Source organism: Apodemus sylvaticus, chromosome 13, assembly GCF_947179515.1.
Source record: "Apodemus sylvaticus chromosome 13, mApoSyl1.1, whole genome shotgun sequence".
Taxonomy (NCBI): domain Eukaryota; kingdom Metazoa; phylum Chordata; class Mammalia; order Rodentia; family Muridae; genus Apodemus; species Apodemus sylvaticus.
In genome coordinates this window covers 20982942-21005257 of record NC_067484.1, presented here as the reverse complement: position 1 = coordinate 21005257, position 22316 = coordinate 20982942, and the positions used below count along the sequence as shown (strand labels likewise).

General features: G+C 49.0%; 1 protein-coding gene across 4 annotated transcripts in view; it reads left to right on the top strand.

Annotated features, from left to right (window-relative positions):
- Zbtb7c (zinc finger and BTB domain containing 7C) overlaps positions 1 to 22316 on the top strand; it is a 332122-nt gene that overhangs the window by 243786 nt on the left and 66020 nt on the right. Inside the window, exon 1 of one of the 4 annotated variants that reach the window (XM_052155625.1) lies at positions 2279 to 2574. The exons of the other annotated variants lie outside the window; for them this stretch is intronic. The gene's annotated coding sequence lies outside the window, so the exon portion shown is untranslated. Of the gene's footprint in view, positions 1 to 2278; positions 2575 to 22316 lie in introns of those variants that run through there. 4 annotated transcript variants of the gene reach the window in all.

Genomic DNA, 22316 nt, shown 5'->3' with positions numbered 1-22316 from the left:
CTAGAGTCTGCCCTGCCCAGAGCCCCTTCTGTGGGTGGCTCCCGGAGCCTCCGGCCACCCCTCTGCCTACCCAGCCCTCTCCATGTTGCCTTTCTGTATGTTCCTGTTCCCAGGAGGCAGCTGGCACTGAGTAATGCTAAAGGGGTGGTGCTCCCTTCCCCCCCACCATTTTTTTTTTGTCCAAATCTATTCCAAAGGGAGTGTCCCAGCAGGGCGCACACTGTGATTAGGACGGAGGGAGGAGGCGTGACACTGACTGTCCACTGCAGGACCCAGCGGGTAGACTGGACACTGGCCAGCTCTCCTCTAGGCTCTTGGCTGTAAATTCAGTGGCCCTGGCACCACCCTCTCGCCTACCCAGACACTCCTTCCAGAGCTGGCTGGAGTCCTGTGAGGAAGGGCTGCTTGGTACGGGCTGAGCCGTCACCTCCCCTCCTCAGCCCTCCCCTCAGCAGCCCTCATGCACCCCCCCTCTTTGCCCATGCCCTCTTTGCATATCCGTTTCAGCTGGCTTTGCAAAGGTGTTCCAGGCCTCCCTCTCACTTCTCCAAAAGGCAGGCCCTCCCCTGCACTGAAGCCACATCCAGGAACAGGCCTTACCCCTCAGGCCCCCACCTGATGCCTGACCCACTAAGAGAACCCTCTGAGGGGAGGCGAGGCGGGCCAGCAATCTACGTGCCCAGGACTCCACCTCCAGCCCTCACTCCCAGCCCTCCTCCCATGACCTCCTCCTCACAGCTGCATAAACTTCTGGCCTGCCTGTGCACATAAGCTTGCCTGCCTGCTGCTGTGACCTCTCGGCACGGCACGCACACTGCAGACATCACACCCTGCTCCTGGGGGGGGGGTGCTTTGTGCACTTTGCCCCACACCCTCCAACCCCGCATCCATGCTTTATCTGTCCCATGGAGGAAGCCAAGAGTGACCCCCTTGCACTTCCCCCGTGGCTGCTGGGGCAGACCCCTTGGGTGTGTACACAAGCTCTTCTGTTTGGTTACCAATGTCATCGCCATCACCATTGCCATCGCCATCTGTTTACCTGCCCAGGTCTAGGAGTGGAGCAGAATTTCCCCTGGTTATTTATTGAGCTAGTGACTTGTGGACAAACGTTTGACTTTCAATTCTTTGGTTTTCCTTCCTGAAATACGTGGGTTTTGATGATGATGGACTCATGGATCTTGGAGACTCTGTATCTGCTCTGATGAAGTGCTCCCTTCTCCCCCTCATCCCCCAATTCTGTATTCCACAGCAGCCCCTCCCCCTCCCCCTGCCTCCTGGGCTCTTCTGCTCAAGCTTGGGGAACCTGACAAGTTCATTCCAAGCTATACAGAAACCCTGGCCAAGCAGTGGGTTTTGTCTGAACTACAGAGAGACCCTTTCTATGGGTTCTGGACAGACACACTCCCAAGATGAAAGTCATAGATTAGTGGGAACATCTTCAAGGCTCTGCAGCTCGAAGCCCCAATCACTGTATCCTGGCTACAGGATGAGGTAGGGCTTCTGCCCTTGGGACAGTGGCATAAGAAGGCCGAGCATCTTACAGTCTCCCGTGGTTTGTGACACACAGGACATCTGGTCAACAAGGACTCCCTCCCTAGCTCCTTCCCCATTCCTGAGAACACCCAGCTGTTCAAGAGTTAATAGCCATTGTCCCCCAGGTGACCAGACAGCTCTGGGAGGGAGACCTGACAGAATCAACCAGCCAGAGCCTCCCAGAAGGCAGTTTACAAAAAGGGTGTGGTGTGGGCAGGCTGGGGAGAGGGTGCTGGGCCACACCTCTGTAATGGTGGCTGGCCACCCCAAGTGGGATAGCATTGAGTCAGACTGAAGTGCGTGGTTGCTGATGGAGAGAGGAGGCAGTCCTTCCTCAGACTTCATGACCCTGCCTGGGCCAGGGCCCATGACCCCCAGGATCTGGTGTGTGTGTGTGTGTGTGTGTGTGTGTGTGTGAATGATCGCTGTAGAGTGTTTGATTTGGTTAAGTTACAATCACGACCCTTTAAGGAGAAAACATATAATTCTAGTAATTTTATTGGGCTCAGGTTTCAGGCAAATGGAAACAAAATTGCCTCTAAAAATAAAACACAGACACAGAGAATTGAATAAAACAATAATAATAAAAAGCCTCCCTTGCCTGGAGATAAGTGGTAAGGCTTTTTGTGAAATATTAGAGAAAAGGAGGGGAGAAAAGGAGGGGGATGGGGGAGGGAAAAAAACACTCCACCACCCTTGCTTTCATTTCTGTCTTACCTTTCCTAAAGGGTAGATTTGCGTATTCTAAAGAAACGCAGAAAAAGCCACTGGAGCAATTGGTCCTTGTCCCGCGTTCAACAGTACAGGTGGACGGAAGGGGCTGGCTGCCAAATACTTCTGGTTGGAGGGAGGGGTGGGAGTGCTCGCTCCAAACCACTCCTGGAATGGCTTAACTCGCCCAGCGCGAATCAATGACAACCTCTCCCCGGCTGCCTGCCGCAGGCTCCCGGAGCAGCGCTGCCGCGTGGACACCCACCCTCGGACCCTGGCGGCGCTCAGGACACAGCCCCGGCCCGAGCACGACGTCCCCGGGGTGGCCAGGTGGGTCTGCGGCGGCCTCGGCCAGGGTGGGATGTGATCCGGGCTCCGGGGCACATGGGCGGCGGGGAGGAGGAGGGACGGAGCCCGGTCAGGCGCCCGGGGAAGCTCGGCGGGCGCCTGGCCCGGGTGGCGCCTCCGGAGCGGAGCGGCTCCTGCCGCCTCTGCCTGGCACCGCGGCTGAATCGTTTCTGAACCTAGCCTCTCTGGATGAGGGTGCAGAGATTCGGGGGGCAGAATCTGAGACTTTGCGGCGACACTCCTAGTCTCTCCTCCTTGCAGTCTCCTTTGAGACCGCTAAAGGCGGTTGTGGACAAATATGATCAATTTAAATTGCACACCCCGCGTCCCGGGAGGAAAAAAAAAGTTGGTCTGCCAGAGTATCGGATGCAAAAACTTGAAGGGATAAAACCATGGTAATTTGGCTGAAGTCATGGTCCCCAGACGTGAGCAGAAAAATAATAGGAGAATCCACCGATGCCCTTAAGCGTTCTGGTAAGAGTCAGGGACCTAAGACTTGAATCTGGAGCTGAGGGAGTGGAGGGACCTCTGTGCTCTCCATCCCAGGTGGGCAGATGGGGAAAACCCTCTCTGGTGGAGTAACTCAAGCTGGGGTCTTGCACCTCTGTTGGGGATGAGGCAATGTGGTGTGGGAAGTGCAGGGAAACCTACTCGTGAATTCACCCTGCCTCTGTCCCCCTGGCAACATCTGAGTCCCCGGGGGTCTTGGCTTAGGCGGGAGGCTAGAAAGAGTGGCCCGCCACCCAGCCCAACCCTGAACGGAGCTTCTCTGTGCTGGGTCCTGTAGTCTTCACGCCTCATGGTGAGGATTCCCTTGGCGTCCAGCTGCCATGCTGGACTCTGCTGCCTGGCTTGTGGCTGCCTGGTGGACAGACAGGCAAGGGGCAGCTGCCCTCTTGGTTTAGCAGCCAGTGCTGGCTCTGCGCCTTTCCGCTGCTGGCTGGGGTGATGCCACTGCCAACCCCTCTGACTCGGGGACTTTAAAATGTGAAGGAAGCGATCAAAGCCGGTAGGCGGGTTTTCTTCAGAGTAGATGAATTTCTGGGCAGTGGGTGTGGTGGTGGAGGCATCGGGGAGTGGGGTCAACTGGCAAAAGTCCAAGCCTTACCTCCGCCCCTCCCCTAGCGCTTTCGCTGGTTGGGTTCTTAGGAGGCCTCCTGGGGATGAACTTTCAACTACCTGGGCACTGCCACCATAGCCCCTTAAAACCCAGCAGGAGCTGAGTTGGGGACAGAAGCCCATTCTTCCAACCTCCCTCCGACCCACCCCATCTCTGGTCTCTGGACCAGAGTATAGTATTTCTATAGTGCTGTTCCACAAGCTTCCCCAAGACACCCCTCCCCCATCCATGCCATTTTCCAGGTCAGAAACTAGGTGTCAGTCATTCTCCCAAACCACACCAGGGACAGCATAGGAGTCCCGACCCCTTACTCAGAACTGTGGGCATCCGTACCAACCCGGTCCCATGACACTACCTTCCCCCCATGGAAGGAGCAGACTTTGTAGAACTGGTAGACATGGAAGGACCGTACAACATCTTTCTGAGCCCTGCCGGGAGAGGCACAGGGTATTGGAGTTGGCTTTTTCTCATTTTCCCCTCCAGAGACATAGGATAAGTCCATAGGTGACCCATGTGTAGCTTTGAGTTAGGGACCCCTTTGGGGATTGACTGACCCTTTCATTGGGGTCACCTAAGACTACCGGAAAACTCGCATCTATTTATATTATGACTCATAACAGTAGCAAAAGTATAATTATGAAGTAGCAACAAAACAGTTTTATGGTTGGGGGTCACCGCAACATGAGGAACTAACTATATTAAAGGGTCACAGCGTTAGGAAGGTTGAGGACTGCTGCTCTACGTGAAACCCAGAAAGGAACCCAGCTCTTCATAGCTTGCCAGAGGACTTCGAGATAGACTTCAAAAGGCAGATGACATGGGGCCAGGGACTTTAAGTAGGAAGACCAGACTGAGAGTACAAAGACCTGCAGGTTACAAAGCAGGAGCCTTGACCTGCCTGGTCAGGTTCAGTGTTGAAGATAAATCAGAGAAGCCATAGGAAGGAGTGGAACTCAGAGAGAGACCCTGCCAGAGAGCACTGGTCCACATTTTCTCCTGAACTCCACCAGCCCATTGAGTTGGGGTCATCAGTCCCACTCTGCGGGTGAAGAAACTGAGGCTCAAAAGGATTAGGTAAGCTATCTATGAGCCTGAATTCAGAGCCACCTATCATATCCTCTGTCTTTTAGAATCATAGGCCAATAATTGAGGAGACAGTTTCAATCACAGTATGATATAAAAATGGTATGTAAATGTTACAGATAGAATTAATTTTTTTTTAAAAAAAATAAGTGATTATTTTCCAGTCAGGCCAATTTGAAACAGCTATTGTATTGTCTGGAGGGTGTTTCCGGGCACTGTGGTAAGTGCTGGGTATCTGTCAGTAAATGAAATCAGCCAGGCCCTGACCTCTGCCTGTGGGAGTCTTAACCTGAATGCCTGGCTCTCTGGCTCTCGCTGGGGATGGTTGACTAAGCTAAGGCTGTGGGTGGGAAGATCTCATAGGAGGCCTGGGTGAAGAGGGGGGATGGGAGAAGGCAAGGAGGAAGTGGGACTAACAACTGTCACCATGCTAAAGTCAGAGTCCTTGTCCCTGGCTCCCAGAACTCGCCCCACCCGGGAAGCCAGTGGAGCCCCAGCCTTTTAGATGGTCTCAGGCCTACTACAGTGGTGGCTTCTGAAATGAGTCTCTAGGTTTTTGGCACATGACAACTGCAGATGAAGAAGCAGCCTTGGGCAACTTCTGAGAGGACTGGCCCCTCTTTGGAGCCGTGCCAGGCTGGCTAAGAACTGCGCAGTCTGTCACACTCCTGATACACCAGTCATACTCCTCAGTGGCCGGGACAGCACATCCCACACTCTCAGGCCTCACATGCTGTTTCAAGCCCCTGACCTTACCATGAAACATGAGCTTGCCCACTGACACAGGACTTGATAGTGGACTAGGACTGGTGACTCAGGTCTCAGGCCAGTCCTGTGTCTCAGGATGGCTTACACTAGTCTGCCGTGGAGGTATCCGGGCTCACTAACTATATTGCCTGACACTCTGCCCTCTTCGTTAGCTGACCAGACATCCGTGGTCTGAATAGTGTCAGAGGGAGCCTGAAACAGCCATACTTGTTTCAGGGTCTGGCCTGTTAACTCTCCTTCCATCTCAAGTGGCATGATAACTACCTCTAACATTAACTGTCACTTCTGGGAGGACCACAAACTGATAGATATCACAGCTCCTGACTGGCTGGGTGATGCTCTGGGATCTTGCCTCTGTGGTCATCGCAGCACTCTAGCCAGAAGGAGAGTTGTTTTCCCCCTTTTTCCTACAGGGGAAATGCATGTCTGAGCCGGAGGTCGCTGGATCAAACCACGCTTTGCTGATAACACTGAGGGAGCAGAGTCGTTTTCCCCCTGGTACTGAGATGCTTAGCTTGGGGAGGGTGGCTTGCACTGCGCTGGCTGGCCTGTGTTTACAGCAATTACACAGGTGTATAATTGCACAGGGATGTTTGTTGGCTCAGCCCCGCTCGGCCGTGCAGCCCCACAGGTTGGGCCAGGGAGAGGGCTGTTCAGTTTGTTTTCCTTTGGCTGGGATCTGCGGAGATGAATAGAGGGAGGGGAATCGGGTTGAGAGATTGTTGCCAAGAGCAATTTGGAGTCTCCTTCATATTAGTCAGACGTGTTTTCCTTTCTGAAGCACCACATCGCAACTTCCACGAAGGGCTTCTCTCTCTCTCTCTCTCTCTCTCTCTCTCTCTCTCTCTCTCTCTCTGTGTGTGTGTGTGTGTGTGTGTGTGTGTGTGTGGGTGTGTGTGTGGGTGTGTGTGTGTGTTAGTATTTGTTTTGATCTTTAACTTGCTAGACTTCTCATGACTAAGCAAAAAAAGAGGGAAAGTGACCAGCTAGTGGGGTGGAGCCGTGAAACCAGCCTTTGCTCACAGGCATTCTGAATGTCGCTGCTTAATAAATTTGAATACTGAGGTTCTATGATGAAGCCCGATGAGTAATTCCTCTGAAGAGAGGATTGCTCTTTGGTGAATGACATTGGGGATTGAAGCACGGTTTTCGGATCCCTTAAAGGGACTTGATCCCAGGCATGGAGGAGGGGGGACGCTGGCTGCCCTCCTGGATCTGGGAGGTCCCTCCATCCAGGTCTGAGGTGGAGGGGCTCCATCTAGGGTGACCTTTCAATCTTGTCTTCATCATGGGCCTCTCCCTTCCCACTGAAGACGTGACAGGGAGTAGGGGACAGAGAAGCTTGGTCAGTCACAGCCTGCTGATCCAAGGCAGGAACCCAGGGGCTGGCAGTAATACAGTGGTCAATGATCCATCCGTCCACAGGGCAAATAGAACAGGACCACAGAGATTCTGAACTTGAGAAGTGGCCTGAGAAGGTGGGCAGTCTCTGTGGGCTTTTTCAAGTTACATACAAACTTGAGGCACTTGTGACCCCCCCCCCCCCAGTGATGTCCTGTAACCAGCCTTGGCCCTCAGCAATGTCTGTGCTGCCTATACATGTATGGGAACTTATGCATACATGACTCTCACTTTTTGTCATCTATGGAGTCTCTCCATTCTTTTTATATTTTTAAATTGTAGTGTGTGTGTGTGTGTGTGTGTGTGTACATACTTGTGGGGGGCAGAGATAAGCCATAGAGCACATGTGGTAATTAAGCTGATAACTCAGAGTCAGTTCTCTCCTACCCTGTGTGTTTCTGGGCTCAGACTCAGGCCATCAGGTTGTCCCCTTTGCCCGCAGAACCACTGTGCCAGGTTCTGACAGATGAGTCTATTCCATTATTTAGAGATAACCAGTTGCCCCACTGATCTTTGTGAAGGTACTAGTACAGTCCACTGCAGAATAGACAGTGGGCCCAGCTCCTATTGATGCTTCTTTAATATGAGATAGGTTTATCAGAGGCCACTTCTAGGAGACAGAACGAAGTAAGACCTCTTTGTGGGATGGAGGACTTTTGAGACAGGGTTTCCCTGTGTAGCCCTGGCTGTCCTGGAACTCAATTTGCAGACCAGGCTGGCTTCGAACTCACAGAGATCCACCTGCCTCTGCCTCCTGAGGGCTGGGATTAAAGGCATGCACCTTTAATAAGAATTTCTTTTAAAGGATTATTTTATTCTAGATTTGGGGTGTTGTGGATGGGTTTGTCTGGTTTTTAAAGATTTATCGATTTTTCTGTGTATGTGCATTTTGCCTACATTTGTACCACGTGTAGTTTGATGCCTGGGAAAAGCCAGAAGAAGGCATTGGATCCCCCTAGACCTAGAGCTAGGGATGGCTGTGAACCACTGTGTGAGTCCTCTGTCAGAGTAACAAGCTCTGAACTGCTACACCATCTGTCAACAGCTTTCATTTCGATTTTGTCTTTGAGATGGAAACTCAGGTAGCCTGTGCTTGTCTCAAATTCCCTAGGGTAGCTGAGGATGTCCTAGAACTCCTGATCCTTCCTGCCTCAGCTTTGAAATAGGATTAAAGATGTGCTTTTGCTTTTAAATAGTGATTTCATTGACTCGTACTTCCTGCCCGTGTTCCTCTGGTCTTCTAGCTTATATACAGGGTCATGTAACTGTGGTGTCATCTATTTTAGAGTATTTTTATCACAACAAAAAGAAGTGCCTTGCCCACTTCATCCCAATCAATAGTCTACTTTCTGTCTCTCTGGACTTATTTGTTCTGGATGTTATTCTAGATGGAATATGATACCATGTGTGATCTGTTCCTTTAGGTCACACAATGCTTTCCAGAGATTCATCTGCTCGGAGCATGCATCAATACTTGATCCTGGCGTAGCTCTGCCACATTTAATTTATCTTCTCACCAGCTGACGGATACTTGGGTTGTTTTCACACTCTTATAAACAACGCTTCTATGATCATCTGCATATAAGCTTTTGTGTGGCCCTGGGTTTCATTCTTTGGGATATAGTCATAAAAGTGGGGATTTCTGGTTACATGACGATCCTGTTTAAGCTTTGGGAAACTGCTGGACTGTCTTTCATGGTGGCTGGAATCTTGCACACTGCAGTCAGCAGTGTAAAGAGACTTTCCTTTCTTCAACCCCTCGTCGATACTGCTGAGTAAAATGTTTTCATTACAGTCTTGTTTTCTTTGGTTTGTCTTATTCTGTTTTCTGAGATGGGGGAGTGGTGCTGTGTAGCCCAGGCTGGCCTTGGACTACATCTTTCCCCAACCTCCCGACTTTTGGGATTATAGATGTGTGCCTCTCTCCTCTCCTGAAGGCCATTCTGTTTACTCAGGTGAATCTGCCCAGGGAAGCATCGGTCACATTTGTCCTCTGGGATGTCCTGTCACCAATGTGTCCTCTGAACTCATACCCAGTTTTCCCTCTAAGTTTCTCTGTAACAATTCTATTGTTTCTGTGTGGCTGACTGCTCTTTTTCTCAGTGACATCTAAGGTCTGCAGTGAAATGATTTTTGTGATTGCTGTGACGATGGAGGGCTGACACACTCTCAACAGAAGTGGGTCCGAATGAGACATGAGGAATAGGGAACCCACTTTAATACTACCCAAAGGTTTTGAAAGTTTGCCCTGTATCTGAGCATGTTGAGTGCAGGTCATTAGATATTCTATAACTTCATGAAACAAACCTTAGCACTAGAAGGAGATTCCAGTAGATCATTGGGGGAGTCACTGTATTCAAATTTGGCCTGTGCGGCTCAAGAACAGGCTGGATCTATCTTCAAGTTAGTATTTAGTCCTCTAGGCCCTAGGTAGGTGACAGTTCCTCTGAGAGAGGAGGCAGAAGAGAAATCAAAGCAGCAGCCGGGCTTTGTGGGGTGGTGATGAAGTCTGAGGACCCACAGTCTCCTCTGCGCCTTGACTCCTTCCACTCATGTGGCAGTAGGTCAGGTTCTCCTTCTCCAGAGAATTTCACATAGCTGACATGTGTGTAGCGGGTTCAGGGTAAGCCTGGTACAGCACAGCCTGGTACATTTCATTTGTGAACAGTTTCTGTCATTTAGAGCAACTCCAAGCCCTGGAATAGAAAGAAGACTCTGAAGTTTAACTTTGACTGTTCTGTATGTCACATACTCTGAGGACAATTGTTCCGAGGTCTTGGAGCAGGAGATAGCAGGAATTACGAAATGGAACTTACGTGCTCCAAGCCACGCTCTCTGAGGACAGAGACCAGATGACCAGATGAGCTTCTGCAGCAGTCCTGGCTGGTCTGGGAATGTAAACAGCTGGGATGTGACAGGATTTGACTTGGTGTCACTTTCTTCTCTGCCCTCTCCCCATGATATGCTACCCACTTCTGAGTAGAGCCTTAGAATGTCCCCTGCCCTTATTTTACTAATAGATCTAATAGTAGCTTAGATTGCCATTCATTCATTCATTCATTCATTCTTCAACCAACATTTCCCAGCCCCATTCCGTCAGTAGCAAATCAACCAAAGTTCAGTTTCTGCCCACAAAAAGAATGTGCCAGCAAATTGCAAGCTGAGAACCATCCTGAAACTAGTTCCCTTGGGTACAATTTTAGAGATCCCAGAGTTAGACACAAGAGAGTCATCAAGACTTGAATTCCTGGCAAAGGGAAGGCAGCTCTGCCCTTGAACCTGTCTCTGAGCTGTGCGTACCACCAGTCCTCACTGTAGCTTGGCCCTAAGCAGATTGCTCAAGAAGTGCTTCTGTCTGTTGCAATGTGTTAACCCTTCTGCATAACGACATGGTAAACACAGATGTGCGAGCATCTATGTGCTAAGTTTTCCTGGTACAAACCCCGGGGTGGTATAGCTCAGTCCTATGGCTGTACTATTTTTAGTTCTCTGGGAAACCTCCATGCTGATCTCCATAGTGACCCCACCAGTTTGCACTCCCAGCAGCAGTGCCTAGACAGCATGCGTTGTCATTTGCTTCCTGGATCTGAGCCATTGGGACTGGGGTGAGACAGAATCTTAAAATAGTTTAAATGTGTATTTCCTGATGGCTAGGACGCTGAATACTTTTAAACTATGTATTGGTCATTTATACTTTTTAAAATATAATGTCCTGTAAACTCTCAGAAGCCCTCTCTGTCTGTCTTTATGAGAGGGGTGTGTGTCTGTGTCTGTATGTCTATGTGTGTATGTGTGTGTGTGTCTGTGCGTGTGCATGTGCATGTACTATGGAGCTCATGTGTGGAGGTCAAAGGACATTTTGTAAGTCAGTTCTCTCTTACTACCATGTGGATCCCAGGGATTGAACTCGGGTCATCAGGCTTAGCACCAACTGCCTTTGCCCTCTGAGCCATGTTGTCAGCCCCCATTATGTTTCTTCCATGGACAGCTGTCTGTTCAATGTATTGACCCATTTAGTGATTGGAAGATTTGGTTGTGCTCAGGCTTTGTTTTTTCTTTATATAGTTTATATATTAAAAGTTTGTCTAAAGTTTAGTTGTCAAAGATTTTCTCCCATTTTGACAGCTATCTCTTCACTCTGGTAACTGTTTCATTTGCTGTATAGAAACTTTGTAACCACGCACTATCAATTCCTGTGCTCCTTCTGGTCCCCTTCTGTCTGTGCCCGTATCTTAATGTGTTTCCCTATTGCAGCGTTAACATTTCGGGCCTTGTATTAAGGTCTTGGTTAATTCTGAATACATTTTTGTGTGCAGGGTGAGAGATATGTATCTCATTCTGTTATTCTGCTTGTGGGTGTCAGATTTCTCAGCACTATTTGTTGAAGGGTTTTTGTTTTAATCTAATGCATATCTTTGATACATAGATCAAAAATGTGGTGGTTGTAGCTGTGTGGGTTTGTGCCTCAGTTCTAGTCGTTCGCTACCTGTCTGTCTGTGTGTGTCAGAATCAGGCTCCTTAGTCCCTATGGCTCTGTGGTATATGTTGAAATCTGACATTTTGATATTTCCATCATGGTTTCTTTTTCTTTAGACTGCTTTTGCTATGTTGCATTTTCCTGTGTGTTTTAGAATCATTCCCTAGTTCTATAAAGAATGTTATTGGAATTTTCATGAGCATTGCCTTGAATCTGAATGTATATTTAACAATATATCCATTTTTACCATATTAATTTTGTCATAGAACACTGTCTCCCTCCATTTTTTTCCCTTTATTGACTTAAAGTTTTACTTGCACAGCTCTTTCTTAGGTTGATTTCTGGACATTTTATTTTATTTCTGAAACTACTGTGAAGGAAAGTTTTCTTTTGGAATTTCTCAGCACATTCGTTCATTATTGTTAAAAAAGTTAGCGCGGTTGTATTCCGCTACTTTGCAAGTATTTATCAGGTTTCTGGCTGAACCTCTCAGGTCCTTTGAGCATGATTTAAGGATCATGTCAGCTGCAGCTGAGGTCACTGGCGTCCTTTCCTACTGATTCTTTTCTCATTGCTAAAGCAAAAAGGTTATGTGCTGTACTACAAAAGAGTGGAGAAAGTGAGGACTCCTCTTGCTCCAGGATGTTTTAGACGAACTCGTTCAGTTTCCCCTCAGTTGGTAGAATGCTGGCTACAGGTTTGTCTTACGAAGCCTTTATTACATTGAAATATGTCCCTTCTCTTTCTAATTTCTTCAGGGATCTTATCATGAAGGGATGCTGAACTTTGTCAAATGCCTTTTCTGTGTCCATTGAGATGACTGTGGTTTCTGTCCTTAAATCTACTTTGATGCTATATTTTGCATGTATTTCTATGCTGTTTGTATGTGTTGACCCACCCTTGCATCCCTGGGGTGAAACCAAGTTGGTCATCATCTATGATCTGCTTAATGCATCCTTGTGACTATCCAGAGATACGAGGGTAATGAAGATGTGATACCTGTACACAATGGAATTTTGTTCGGCCACAGACATTTGCAGGAAAAAATGAGTAGATCTGGAAATTATTATGTTAAGTGAAATAAGCCAGACTAAGGAAGATAAGTATCACATGTTCTTTTATATGTGGCTCACAGATTTTAATTTTTATATTTTCATATATATGGGAGGGTGGAGGTTATAAAACTAGAAAATGGCCCATGAGGATGGAGAGAAAAAAGACCGCACTGGATCTGAAGCAGAGGCAGGGGTGGGGTGGGGTGGGGGACGACTCCCCCCTCCCCTGCTGGGTCATGTGGAGGAGGGAAGGCAGCAGCTCTATTCCAGAGATCTAAGCTCTGCGCTCCAGCCTTGGCTCCCACCCTATAACCCTAGCTGGACAATTCATGGGACAGCTGTGCTCCGGGGACCGAAATAATCAGTGTTTATTAAAGCTCTTGGAGGGGGCCTCGGGGAGGAGGGAAAGAAGGGTCGCATTTCTCCTTTCCAACAAGAGAGAGCCAGGTGAGGAAACTTGAGGCAGCTCCTGTGTCAGCGCTGAGCCCCTCCCCTCCCTTCCTGGGAATGCATACAGGACTGCAGCTTTGGGAGGTGGGAGACATTTTTTTTTTTCTTTTTAACGAAGGAAGAGCCTTGAAGGTTCATTTGAATAGGGATTAATGTCCCTATGACCTGGACCTGCCGAGAAGGAGAAATTCTAGGAGGGTGGAAGTTGCAATCAAAGGAAATGGGCTTGGTGTGCTTCCAGATCCTGAGGCGGCCTCCTACTCAGTGGCTTTGAAAGGAACACGTTTGGGGGTGTCACCTGGGCACAGCTGTTTTGCTCTGGACTATGTGTATGGTGTGGTGTTTTGTGTGTGTGTGTGTGTGTTGTTCTGTGTGTGTATGTGTATGTGTGGTTGCTGTCTGTGTATGTGTGTGTGAGAGCAGTGTGCAGGTGTGTATGTGTTTATATGTGTGTTTGTGTGGTGTATATGTATGTGTAGATATGTTTGTGTGTATGGTATTCCTATGTGAATATATGTAAGTGTGTGTGTATATGTGTTTGTGTGTGTGTATGTTAGTGGGTGTGTATGTATGTATGTGTGTATGTGTTTGTGTGTGTGGTATTCCTTTGTGTGTATATATGTGTATAAGCATGTGTGTATGAGTATATGTATTTGTGTGTGTGTGTGTGTGTGTGTGTGTGTGTGTGTGTGTGTGTATGTGTGTGTGTACCTGTCCTGGCTAAACACCTAAGCTTAGTTTAGGTAACTAATTTTAAACTAAGGGAGACACTGGGAAGTTATGAAGCCTGCGTGTCCTTGGCTGGTTTGATAACTGTTTTTCAAGACAGGGTCTCACCCTGCAGCCCAAGCTGGTCTTCTTACCCCCTTCCCAGGTGTTCCCTGGGGCTGGGGCTACAGGCATGTGCCTCTGGGCATACCTCTTAGCCCTTGATTTTGTTCTTGTTGTTGTTGTTTATTTGTTTGGTTTGGTATGGGTTTGGGATTTGAGGGTTTTTAAAGACTTATGTTCTTTATGTGCATATGTGTATGTTTACACATGCATGTGAACATGTGTGGGGGTGCCGATGGAGATCAGGGGAGGGCAGCGGACCTCCTGGAACTGGAGTTATAGTGGTTGTGAACCACCTCCTGTGGATGCTAAGAGCCAGAGTCTGGTCCTTTGCAAGAACAGCAAGAGCTCTTAACTGCTAAGCCAGCTCTCCAGGCCCTGACCCTTGGTTTCATTTGATTTTCTCTCCCCTTAGCGTCTCCCTGGGGACAGGGAAACAGATATTAATGCAAACCTTCTTTCAGCTTTTCCTCTACTGCTCCACAGCCCTCCACCCCACAGGCGCCTGCCCGCCCTGGCATTATTCTGTATTCCATAGTTGCCCCCTACAAGCTCCTACCATCCCTCCAGAACTTCCCTTCTCCCACAGCTCTGATGGCATAAGAAGAGCTGGTTCTAGGAAAACCCAGCTCTTCACACCAGGCTACAGCCTCCCTGGTCCGATTGTGTGGTGTTACTAGCGTAGACTGGCTGGTCCACCCTTCTCTATCCTCCAAGAAGGAGAAGAGAAGCACTTTCTCTGGACAGTATGGGGCCAGACACACCTGTGAAGAAGGAGCTCCGGAACCGTGTGGGTCACAGGATGTGGAAACTGCTTGTGGGGCCTGTGCTCAGGATCAGCTGAGTTGGAAGGAGAAGCTGAGATAGCAGGGAAGGGACAGCAGTTGGAAGGCCTGGCTGGGAGGTGGGGGGGAGGGGGGGCAAGGAGTAACCGGAAAGACACGCTGTACTGAGGAGGCAGAGCCCTCCTCCTCTACGCACTGGTCTTCTTCCAAATGCAGTAGGGGCGACCTCAGGCAGGTAGGGGTTTAATAGGGCCTAGCAGCTACTCCCTCCCGTTCCAGATGCCTCAGGCCTTGGGAAGGAGTGTTCCCACAGGCTGCTGTGGGTGGGGTGTTCTACCCTGCCGCTCCTTCCCCTCTCCCTTCCCTGACACTCCTCCATGCTTAGAGGCAGCTTCCCACCATGCTCTCTGCCACTCCTTTTCCACTCCCATGGCGTAGCCTCTGAGTGAACCTGGCCTCTAGCTCTTGGAAGCTCGTCCAATAACAAGAGCACGGGCGGAGGAGCTCTGCACACACAGGCAGAAGAGAGCTGAGCACTGACTGGAAGGAGAGGCCCAGTGGGCCTGGCTTGAGGGGATCTGAGGAGAGGACAGAGTCACTCCCATAGGCCTTCCCACACCGGACAGGGACAGCAGAGGAAGGACATGGTGAGTGAGGACAGCACAGCACCCGCTGTTGCCCAGGCCCCTGTTGGCTCTGCCCCGCCTCCTCAGCAGCTGCCATCTGTCTAGACAAGTAAGACTGAACTAGAAAGGAAGCATGAGTCTCTTCAGTCATCACTCCCTCGGCTGGCTGTCCAGTCAGATAGAGGGATATTCCGAGGGCCCAAGGAGATGGTCAAGGCTGGAAGGATAGTGAGCAAGATCACGTGACAAGGCTCTTCGCCCCTGGGTGCAGTAGTCAGGGCCTGAGGCCAGCCTCTGCTCTGTCAGTGGTAGGTTCTGTGACCTTGACCTAGTTATTTGAGCTGTCTAAGCTGAGGTTTCCCCTTGGCACCAAGAATGAGGCTCCAGGGACAAAGAGCAGGCTTCCGATGGATGCCCTGGCTGGTGGGGCATGCTCTCCACACGGCGCCCTTTGGAAGGACTTTGCTGAGCTGAGCAGACAGTGCCCACTATTCCCCTCCACCCTTCCCGTCAGTCTCTGCCACTCTTCCTCCCCTCCAGCCTTTCCTGTCTCTCTCAGTGTGCCTGAAGGTGACTGTTCTAACCCATACACAAACAGGAGGGCCAATGTCCCCTCCTCCACGTCCTAGGTCTGTCATACTCAGATTCTTCTCACAAAGGTTCACTCTGGAGCTGCTGTCTGTGGCTTCCCAGTTCCAGAGACTCAATGTGGAGCTCTGCCTCCCATCACAGGTCTCTCAGAGTGACCCATGAAACCCAGAGCCGTGTAAATGTCCCACGGAATTCGCCCAAGAAAGTGGGAGTGGTCACCATGGGTTGCTCAGGCAGCCGTTCCCAGGAACATGAAGCTGGCAAGGATCCCCCAGGACCTTCAACTGTCCAGAATTTTGGAAATAAGCTCATTTTGGAATACGAGGGGGGGGCTTAAGCTCACAGTCAGTTGTGGGTGATTGAATTCAGGAGAGGTTGAGGAGAGTCACACTGGCTAGAGCTAGGCCAGAGTGAAGCTCTAATGAATGGACAACACTCACCACTCAACGCTCAGGTCCCAAGGCGTCCCGAGTACAGTGTGTTAAAGGTGAAGTCATTCCATCTGTGCCGCCAGAAACTCCCCAGATCTAACTAACAAATGTGGATCAGCATTAAAGAAGAAGTGCCCGATAATGAGTTTCTCAAAGTAATTATTGCCAGGGACTCAATCAGAAAAGGTAATTCTGTAGGGGAAATCAGTGTGAGAGGCAGTGAAGAAAACAGAAAACACTAGCACAAGCATTGTAAATGTTTGAGATAATATCCTTTGATAAGATCAGATGTTATAAAAATAACATCAGCGGAGACTAGCCTGGCCGTGTGTGTGTGTGTGTGTGTGTGTGTGTGTGTGTGTGTGTGTGGTATGGCCACCACCGGGCCCCAGGTGCGGTGTGCTCTGACAGTGGCTCCGCAGCTGCCACGACTTCCTCTGCTCTTGGCAGTGCCCAGGGATGGGGTTACAGGATGCCCCTCATCCTTAGAATGCACAGCTTGCTCCTGCCCTGCTGCCACCCCTGGCCAGAGGGCCATCTGCTGGACAGCATCTCCCAGGCAGGGAGCGCTCAGGCACTGAGTCACCTGGCCTACTGGGGCCACCAAATGAGGTGACTGTAGCATCCCCCTCCCCCCCCACACACCATTGCCACCACAGTAACATACCAACAGTCAGTGCCTGGCCTTAGATTATTTCCAGGGTAGGAAAGGAGGTGACATCTAGGGTCCTTTTCCCAACTAGTGTTTAAACTCCTCCAATCTATGTCCCCCAAAAGGTGCCTTTGCTGTCCTAGTTTCTTATCTTTCCCTGGGCCTCAGAATGCCATCAGAAGGCGAGGGCCCAGTCTCCACCCTGAGATGCTGGGATCGGCTGTAAGCCTTCCGCATCGCTGTATCAGAAGACTCTGGACACCCAGATTCATACTGCAGCTCCAGCTGGCTTCTCTGTAATCAGGACTAATTGAATCAGTAACAGGAGAGACAATAATTCAGTGGCGAAAGTGTCTGAAGGGGTCATTAGCAGCATACTGTGGGTCTCAGGCATTGTACGTGCTTAGTTTGCTCTCCAGACAGTGGTGCCAGACTCTTTTCCATCCTGTGTCTCCTAGAATCTCCCACAGGACACCCATTCCTCTCATCCCAGCCTCATGGGATCACAGTCAGGGGCACAGCATACAGGCTTTGCTTGGACTGTTTCATCAACCCACAGAACATGACAGTTCTAGTAGAGGTCACCTTGCTTCAAAGTAAAGTGTTGGCAATTGCAGGGGCCAGTCTGCCTGGAGAGATGTGATCCCAGGTAGGACTAATCTGACAACTGGGTTGATTCTTTGCCGTCAGCTTTGCTTTAACTGGAGTTTTACCTGGCTTCACTAAGCCTGAAGACCACAGGTGGACTGTGCACGCAGCTTGCCTGGAATCCTGGACCCCCCCTCCCTACCCACTTGCCAACCCAGGTTGCTCTTGATCCTTTGGCCTGACCTCTGGTTCCCTCCCCTTCCTCTGTCGCAGCTCTATCCCTGTGTCCTTCACTGCCTTCAAACACCTCAGAGAGCTGCTGAAGCATCTTCAGTCAGTCTAACCCCAATAGTCCAGCTACTCGGGGGGTTCTCTGTAGAGTCCGCTGTTGCTGTGTGACACAGCGTTTCAAATGGCATCCCTGGGCTTCCAGGCCTAGTAGGAGATTACACAGACAGGACAGAGTATCGAGTCCCTGCCCCCTACTTCTCACATACCCAGCTTCTGCAGCTCTGTGCCCATAAAATAAAGATCAAACAAACACTTAGTCATTGACAACCGATGTGTGTATTCAGAAAGAAAGGGCAGCAACACCAGTTGACCCTGTATAATCAGTTCAATGTCAGACACCATTCAAAGAATCAGACAGGGTGGGTGTGGCAGTACATGATGTAATCCCAAAACCTTGTATCACTTGAGATCCTCCTGCCTCAGATCCAAGGTTACAGGAACGTAACCTTAGATGCCACTGTGTTCGGCTTTTTATGTGGAGGCTTGGGATTTGAACTCACGTCTTTTTATTTGTGTGACAACCATATATCCGAAGCCCCAACTGTTCTGTTTTAATAGTTCATCTGGCTAATTCTGTCTATAATGGAGTTGGCAAGACCAATCTGATCCAAGTATGCATATCTCCTTTCTACTTATAATTCATAGAAAATTTAGAAAATCAGAAAAGTAAAAGAAAATGAAAGCTTAATTTTGGCACTATAAATAACTTTCATTCATGCTATTAATATTTTGGTATGTCTACTTCTATGGCTTCCAACTTTTAAAAATCATATATATTTTTCTCTTAAAACATTGTAATTCTTTGGTTCCTAAGCTGCTTTTATCCTGGCACCTTATCTTTGAGCGAGCCGCTCCCAGGAACTCTCTTTGATGGGTGCTGGCTGTGAACTCTCTACCCATGTCCCATAACAGCTGTATAGATCTATGTGTTTACATCATTTCCTAGTTCCCCTGTAATATAAATGGCATGTGAATATAAGTATTTCTATTCTGTCCCCTACGCTGATTATTGTATTACACAAAGACAACTCAAAGACCTTACCGTTAAGGTCTTTACCATTAAGAAAAATTTAAAACATTTATATTTGTAGCATGCATGGCAAAAAAAAAATCTTAATTCCATGTGAAAAGAGCTTTCAGAAGCTCAGACTAGTCCCTGTATTTCCGGGGCATAAGAGATACAACGGAAGTGATGGTTTGCAAATGTGTCAAAGGACTCTCAACTCTGAAGATATGAGCGGCAATGTAGAACTGTCAGTGACTGCTCTGTCCATAGGAAAAGGTGCACCGTGGTCCCCTCTTCACGACACGCCCTTTTGAAGCCTGATACAGGGTCATGAGAGCTTTGCAGACAATACTTGGTGAGATGGATTTGGCCCTGGCCAGTGTCCGATATTGGGCCATCTCCATGCAATACCTCTGAGACCTGGGCCCTAGGCTGCAGGAGCCCAGAGGGAACAGAAATGACTGAGAATGTGTAGTCCTGGACCCGGGGCGATTTGGTTGTGTTAGAAAGATTGGTTCCACAAGACAGGTCTTGCTCCTTGTTGTGGGCAGCAGAGGGAGGTAAGGCTAGCAGTGAACTCTACCCCTGCACCCACGGACACACACTCCTGGCACTGTTAGCTCCTTGCCTAGCAACCGTCATAGGCTCCATGGCCCCTTTGGTGCCTGTTCCCATCAAGCACACAAGGGGACGTGCCCCGAGTCTAAGTACAAGAAAAGCACAAAGAGAGGGTCCAGCCCAAGGTTGCCAACAGCCATGACAGCTGGTAGAGCGGAAGGGTCCAAAGGCCACCAGAGGTCCTGGTCAGTGACAGGCATACAGGACAGGTGCAGGCATGAAGGGAATGGACCAACCATCCAAGAAGATAGCTGCAGGCAGGCCGGCCCAGGGCTGGTCCCAGGGCCACTGGCTTAGATACCAGAGGCAGTGGCACAGAAGGCAACAGCTGCCTGTGAACCTGCCCTGAGGTCAGATCATTGGTGGCGTGGTGGTGTGAATTGTGGCTCGGTGCAGCTGGCTGGGTCTGTAACCTGAATCTATGGAGCCAGCAAGTACTGTATTACATCTGAGTCCACAGCCAGCGAGGGTCTGTTACTGCTCTCCAGAAAGGACAGCAAGAAGCTACTGAACAGTACTGACATGCTAAGAACTGTACTGCTCAATACAGGATGGCCTTCCCCCCTTCCGCCCAGTGACACCATGCTGTCCCATGGAGGGAGGATGGAAGGACACACTTTATTTTTATTTTTATATATTTTTTAGATTAAAACAGCATCTGTATATATGTAAAATATACATGTAAAGTAATTATATATATATGTATATACATGTATATATGTTGATATATATAATCAAATGTAGCACATGAGTCTCAACTATGTGGATATGGACACAGATGCAAATATGTCAAATACCCTGTTCATATATGAGGAAAAGGTATACTCCAAACTCCAGGACTCCCCTTTTTTATAACATAATCCTTTGAGACCCTGCTGTTCAGATCCATACAGGGACTATGAGTCTGTCTCCCTCCTTCCCCCACCCTCCCTCTCTCTCTCTACATACATGTATATATGCATACATATATACACACATACATATATACACATAGACATACTTATATACACACAGACATACATATACACATACGTACATACATGTATACATATATATGTCGGTAATCTAAAGGTAAATGGAGAAGAATGGAAAATTAGTGTGTAAGCAATACCAGGTCTCTGGGGGGGGGGGTGATAAAAGGCTAGAGATAGATAGTAGCAATTGTGTGTGTGTGTGTATATGTGTGTGTGTGTGTTTATAAGTTTAAAATTAGTATCTTTCAAAGTAGGTAAAATGTAGATTAATTTTCTGAGTCTTTGGACTGCCAAGTCCAGCTGTGTTCCTCCACAGCCAGCTCTTCTCACGAGGCGTAGTTCCCACAGTTCATCTGTGTGGAGGAAGGCACGGGGAATGCCTACTGAGTGGCATTCCACCACATGAACTGAACCACAGCCTACTCATCCTTTGTTCTTAAATGAGTGACACCAGCGATGTTTCCAGGGCTTTTGTGCTTAGAAACAAATGCTTCTGGGAACATCAGTTTCTGTTCTCCCAGAACACGCGCCTAGGAGTTTTTCTGCTCTGCATCAGGAGTGGGCTTGCTGGGTCAGAGTCTAGGTACCTGCTCAGCTTCGTAATGCAATTCCAGGTTGTGTTCATAGACCAGTAAGTACCATGGCCGTCTCCCTGCTGTCCAGCAGGTCTGGGTTACCCCACATCCTCATCAAGAGCATCAGGTCTTTTCTTGATCTCTAGATTTCCATTCATGAGTTTACCCGTTGTCATGGTGGCCATTGTCAAGGATAGACCTGCTTCCTCCAGGCCAAGGGACCCAGGCAGGGTCTCAAAAGTAAGAAAAGTTGTCTTTGAGAGACAACACAGCCCTTGCTCTACAGACAAGGAAACAGAGACCCAGAGTGAAGACAGACGTGGTATCTGGTCAGGGTGTTTCTCCAGCCATCTGGAGCAGTAATGAGTAACCGGCTTCTTGGAGGGCAGAGCCTGCTTCAGACAGGCAGTAAGCAGAGCTACTGTTCCTGCCTGGCTATAACTGCATCGACACTGCTGGTAGCCAGAAACCCCCTTGAGATGGATCTATGTCCATGGCTGAGTCTGGGATGCGCTCTTTGTTTGCAGATGTTCTGTCCCTAAGACCCTGGAGGGAATGCACGATTTGGGGATTTCCTTGGCTTTCCCCTTGACTGGGAGCCAAATGAAAATGGCCACACCTTAATAGCAGCAAATGAGGCCAAGTGACCTAGGCCAGCTGGGATATCTCCTGGATAGTCCCTTTTCTCTCTCGATCCTGCTGAATAGAGTAAGTTCCAAGCTGGCCAGAAGCCAGTTTCGCTCCAGTGTTGCCTTCTCTCGGTTTCCCTCGTAACTAAGCGTGAGGGCTGTAATCTGGTGAGTTTCACTTTCTCTGGCGGATGCACAAGCCTTAGAAGAAGAGAGGACCATCTCTGCTTACACATAACTGTGTGTGTGTGTGTGTGTGTGTGTGTGTGTGTATGTGTGTGTGTCATTAGAGGGCATCATACATGAGTCTACAAAGACTGGACCTTCTTTTCACATCCCTTCCTACAACAAAATGTCCATCAGAAGGCAAGGACAAACCTCAGGATTCTCAAGTCAGGACCTGCCAACTCAGGGTTCTGTGGGCACATTTTTCTATTTGGTTCCCACTGGCAACCTTGTATTGCTCCCTCAGAAACCCCCGAGTCTGCTGCAGCCGTCCAGCATTTGGTCCCACAAAATTATGAAGCTCAAAATCATGATCACTGAAGCACATGTTTTATAAAACTGGATACAAAAGACGGAGGAAAAAAATCCCATCACCATAGAACCGAAGCCCCTCTGCCCCGTTAACTAGCGTGTATGTTGTCTCTCCTTTCCCTCTGTGTGCACAATGAACGTGGTGTTTCACTGCACGGACACTTCCCAGACTTTTTTTTTTTCCTCAACCACTTATAGTCCCACAGAAAGCTGGCCATACTTTTAAACTGTTTCGA